The following is a 6,497-nucleotide window of genomic DNA, read 5'->3' as shown; positions in this document are numbered from 1 at the left end:
TTGGTGTTTTACGTGAAGCAGTCTTCAAGTATATTGAGGATTGATACACTGTGGGTTTGGGATTGTTCTTGGCAAAAGTCACATGCTTTTTCATAGTCTTGGGAGTAAACGTTGAAGCATTGGACAAGTCATACTTAGCAACATGGATACCACCTGATACTTTTGGTTTTGGAGTGTCAGTGGAGGTTAGCATGGTCTCAGTACCAGGACAGATCTTGTAAGAACCAGGTTTTGAATCAAAAGTCAATTTCCTGCCAATAATGGATCTATTAGGTTCAGAATATATGGTCTTGGTCACAAAGTCCATACTTTTCAGGGAATCACATTGATCATGCAAGGTCCCATTCTCTTTCTTAAGTAGATTCACATGAACTTTTAACTCCTGAATTTCTAAGACAAGGCCATCAATAGAAACTACAACAGAGTCTTTAAAATCATAAGTGGGTTCTACTTTAGGAACTACATGCATTTTCTCAATTAATTGATTTCGTCGCGAGGTTTTGACCTCTATATGAGACGTTTTTCAAAGACTGCATTCATTTTTAAAACAACCATAACCTTTATTTTATCTATAAAGGTTTAAAAAGCATTACGCAGATTATCAAATAATGATAATCTAAAATATACCGTTTACACACGACCATTACATAATGGTTTACAATAAGAATATATTACATCAAAAATAAGTTTCTTGAATGCAGTTTTTACATAATATCATATAAGCATGGACTCCAAATCTTGTCCTTATTTTAGTATGCAACAGCGGAAGCTCTTAATAATCACCTGAGAATAAACATGCTTAAAACGTCAACAAAAATGTTGGTGAGTTATAGGTTTAACCTATATATTATCAAATCATAATAATAGACCACAAGATTTCATATTTCAATATACATCCCATACATAGAGATAAAAATCATTCATATGGTGAACACCTGGTAACCGAAATTAACAAGAAGCATATAAGAATATCCCCTATCAATCTGGGGAATCCTTCGGACATGATAAAAACGAATTCGAAGTACTAAATCATCCGGTACTTTGGATGGGGTTCGTTAGGCCCAATAGATCTATCTTTAGGATTCGCGTCAATTAGTAGATCGGTTTACTAATTCTTAGGCTACCAAGCAAAAGGGGCATATTCGGTTTCGATCATTCACCCATATAATGTAGTTTCATTTACTTGTGTCTATTTCGTAAAACATTTATAAAACTGCATGTATTCTCATCCCAAAATATTAGATTTTAAAAGTGGGACTATAACTCACTTTCACAGATTTTTACTTCGTCTGGAAGTAAGACTTGGCCACTGGTTGATTCACGAACCTATAACAAATATGTACATATATATCAAAGTATGTTCAAAATATATTTACAACACTTTTAAAACATTTTGATGTTTTAAGTTTATTAAGTAAGCTGTCCTCGTTAGTAACCTACAACTAGTTGTCCATAGTTAAATGTACAGAAATAAATTGATATATATTATCTTGAATCAATCCACGACCCAGTGTATACACGTCTCAAGATATATCACAACTCAAAGTATATATATTTTTGGAATCAACCTCAACTCTGTATAGCTAACTCCAACATTACTGCATATAGAGTGTCTATGGTTTTTCAAATAATATATATAGATGGGTCGATATGATATGTCAAAACATTTGCATACGTGTCTATGGTATCCCAAGATTACATAATATATTAGAATACATGTATAATACAATATAAGTTAGCTAGGATATGATTTGTATAGAATTGTTACAATATTTCCCGTAGCTACAACAATCAAAAAATATCCAATCTTGTTTTACCCATAACTTCTTCGTTTTAAATCCGTTTTGAGTGAATAAAATTGCTATGGTTTCATATTGAATTCTATTTTATGAATCTAAACAGAAAAAGTATAGGTTTATAGTCAGAAATATTAATTACAAGTCATTTTTGTAAGAGGTAGTCATTTCAGTCAAAAGAACGACGTCTTGATGACCATTTTGAAAAACATACTTCCACTTTGAGTTTAACCATAATTTTTGGTTATAGTTTCATGTTCATAAGAAAACTCATTTTCCCAGAAGAACAACTTTTAATTCAAAGTTTATCATAGTTTTTAATTATCAAACCCAAAACAGCCCGCAGTGTTACTACGACGGCGTATGTCCGGTTTTATGGTGTTTTTCGTGTTTCTAGGTTTTAAATCATTAAGTTAGCATATCATATAGATATAGAACATATGTTTATTTGATTTTAAAAGTCAAGTTAGAAGGATTAACTTTTGTTTGCGAACAAGTTTAGAATTAACTAAACTATGTTCTAGTGATTTCAAGTTTAAACCTTCGAATAAGGTAGTTTTATATATATGAATCGAATGATGTTATGAACATTATTACTACCTCAGGTTTTGTGGATAAACCTACTGGAAATGAGAAAAATAGATCTAACTTTAAAGGATCCTTGGATGGCTTGAAAGTTCTTGAAGCAGAATCATGACACGAAAATAAGTTCAAGTAAGATTTCCACTCGAAATAAGATTGTTATAGTTATAGAAATTGAATCAAAGTTTGAATATGAGTATTACCTTGTATTAGAAAGATATCTTACTATAAATAAGAAATATTTCTTGAGGTTGGATGATCACTTTACAAGATTGGAAGTAAGCTAGCAAACTTGAAAGTATTCTTGATTTTATGAAACTAGAACTTATAGAATTTATGAAGAACACTTAGAACTTGAAGATAGAACTTGAGAGAGATCAATTAGATGAAGAAAATTGAAGAATGAAAGTGTTTTTAGGTGTTTTTGGTCGTTGGTATATGGATTAGATATAACGGATGTGTAATTTTGTTTACATGTAAATAAGTCATGAATGATTAGTAATATTTTTGTAATTTTATGAGATATTTCATGCTAGTTACCAAATTATGGTTCCAACATGTGTTAAGTGACTCACATGGGCTGCTAAGAGCTGATCATTGGAGTGTATATACCAATAGTACATACATCTAAAAGCTGTGTATTGTACGAGTACGAATACGGGTGCATACGAGTAGAATTGTTGATGAAACTGAACGAGAATGTAATTGTAAGCATATTTGTTAAGTAGAAGTATTTTGATAAGTGTATTGAAGTCTTTCAAAAGTGTATGAATACATATTAAAACACAACATGTATATATATTTTAATTGAGTCGTTAAGTCATCGTTAGTGGTTACATGTAAATGTTAATTTGAAACCTTTGAGTTAACGATCATGTTAAATGTTGTTAACCCAATGTTTATTCTATCTAATGAGATGTTAAATTATTACATTATCATGATATTATGATATATTAATATATCTTAGTATGATATATATACAGTTAAATGTTGTTACAACGATAATCGTTACATATATGTCTCGTTTCGAAATCATTAAGTTAGTAGTCTTGTTTTTACATATGTAGTTCATTGTTAATACACTTAATGACATGTTTACTTATCATTTATCATGATTAAACATAGTGTATCAATATCTTAATATGATTCATATGTATTTAGTAAGAAGTTGTTATAACGATAATCGTTATATATACCGTTTCGAGTTTCTTAATTCAATAAACTCAATTTTATGTATATAACTCATTGTTAAAATACCTAATGAGATACTTACTTATCATAATAAATATAACTTAATTTAAAGCGTAAAGTAAATGACGATAATTAAAGTGCGATAATTTAAAGTGCGATAAATAAAATGACGGTTAATAAAATTGCGATAATTAAAAGTGCGATGAGATATAAAATAAAGGAATTATGCTTATTTAAACTTCCGTAATCATGATCCTCGACGTGTTGATTTTAATTTATTATCGTGGGTTAATTGTCCTTTGTCCTGAATTATTCGATATGTCCATCTGGTTTTGTCCATAATAGTCCATCGGTCATAATTATAAAGTGCGAGAGTCTTCGTCAAATTAACCTTATACCCGAAGTCAAATATTCCAACTAATTGGGGATTCAAACTGTAACAAGGTCTTAATACTTTGTTTAATGAATACACCAGGTTATCGACTGCGTGCAATCCAAGGTTTCAATACTTTGTTAACAATTACACCAATTACCCTTGAATGTAATCCACCCCTGTTTCAACGAGTCCATTGACTATTAATCCATTCCCGTGTCTGGTCAAATGAACAATTATTGGTATTTATATATATCCCGCCTACCGTACCCGATCAAGCGTATGTGGTTATATATAACTATGTCAAATTGTAAATCTCTATATTAATCAAATATAAAGTCCATTAATAACCCATAGTCTCATTTCCACAAGTGTCGTTCTTTTGTCCAAACCCCAATTATGGTCCAAAGCCCAATAACCCCGTCTTTAATATTTAGCCCAACATCATGATTACTTCTGAAGGGACCCATCCTAATCCATCCGGATGAAGTCCATTTCGATTATAAACGATTCACAATTGTTGGTTACATCGCGAGGTACTTGACCTCTATATGATACATTTTTACAAACATTGCATTCGTTTTTAAAAGACAAACTTTCATTTCATTGAAAGTTGACAACATGCATACCATTTCATAATACATTTAACTATAATTGACTTAATAATAATCTTGATGAAATCAATGACTCGAATGCAACGTCTTTTGAAATATGTCATGAATGACTCCAAATAATATCTCTAATTGAACAAATGCACAGCGGAAGATTTCTTTCATACCTGAGAATAAACATGCTTTAAAGTGTCAACCAAAAGGTTGGTGAGTTCATTAGTTTAACATAAAGAATCATTTCATAATTTTAATAGACCACAAGATTTCATATTTCCATTTCTCATAAACATACGTCCCGTGCATAGAGACAAAAATATCATTCATATGGATTGAACACCTGGTAACCGACATTCACAATATACATATAAGAATATCCCCATAATTCCAGGATCCTCCTTCGGACATGATATAATTTCGAAGTACTAAAGCATCCGGTACTTTGGATGGGGCTTGTTGGGCCCGATAGATCTATCTTTAGAATTCGCGTCAATTAGGGTGTCTGTTCCCTAATTCTTAGATTACCAGACTTAATAAAAAGGGGTATATTCGATTTCAATCATTCAACCATATAATGTAGTTTTGATTACTTGTGTCTATTTCGTAAAACAGTTATAAAAACAGCGCATGTATTCTCAGTCCCAAAAATATATAGTGCAAAAGCATTTAAAAAGGGATTAATGAAACTCACGCATACAAATATTGTAAAACAGTTAATAAAGCATTTGCATGTATTCTCAGCCCAAAACTGTAAAGAGTAAAAGGGCAAATGAAACTCACCATACTGTATTTTGTATTAAAAATACATATAACGACATTGAACAAAAGTAGGGTTGGCCTCGAATTCACGAACCTATATCATTGGTATGCATATATTAAAACGTATAATCGCAATCGAACAATTTATTATATTATCCTAAATTATATATTATTCTTATTTAGTTTGTGGATATATTCAAAATGTTTAATACCTATATATTTTGTTATATATATATATATATATATATATATATATATATATATATATATATATATATATATATATATATATATATATATATATATATATATATGGTTAGTATAAAAAAAAATATCATTGTTTTGTTATATATATGTATTTATCTAAATATTGTTATTATGTTTGATATGTAGGTATATAAACTGCTAATATGATTATAATATATGTATTAAGTATATTTTAGGTATAAATAGTTATTTGTAAAAAAAAATGATAGTTTTGATAATAATGATTTACTAATAATAATAACTTTCTTAATATCGATAATACTAATAATAATAATGATATTGTTAAAATTGATATTAATATTAGTGAAAGATAAGAATAATTTGGATGGTTTTTATAACAACAATAATAACAATCCTAATCATAATCATATTAATAATGGTTATACTTACAATAATAATAATAATGATACTAATAATTGTAATTATAATGATATTACTAATATTTAATGCATTATAGTATGTTAGTAATCATAATAATCAACTTAGCAATAATACTAACTTTATTCAAATTTGTAACTATAATAATAATAATAATAATAATAATAATAATAATAATAATAATAATAATAATAATAATAATAATAATAATAATAATAATAATAATAATAATAATAATAATAATAATAATAATAATAATAATAATAAGGAGTTTTACCTCAAAAATATTAGGCTTAAGAAAATAATGCCATACTGGGATCGAACCCACAACCTCACGTTCAAGCCAACACCCACTTAACCATTAGGCTACTCCTACTTTTCTATTAGAACCCGTATTAAAATTTATAAATCCCATTTATTCTGTTTTTTCCCTTTTTCTTCTCTTCACAAAAAAAATACAGGCCAGAGTGCAATTAAAATCATGGCAGCGAGTTTTTCTCATCTATAATTCTTAAACCAGTATCATCATCGTTGTAATCCTCT

Source organism: Rutidosis leptorrhynchoides, chromosome 10 (assembly GCF_046630445.1).
Source record: "Rutidosis leptorrhynchoides isolate AG116_Rl617_1_P2 chromosome 10, CSIRO_AGI_Rlap_v1, whole genome shotgun sequence".
NCBI classification, from domain to species: Eukaryota; Viridiplantae; Streptophyta; class Magnoliopsida; order Asterales; family Asteraceae; genus Rutidosis; species Rutidosis leptorrhynchoides.
Note: the sequence above shows the minus strand (reverse complement) of the source record.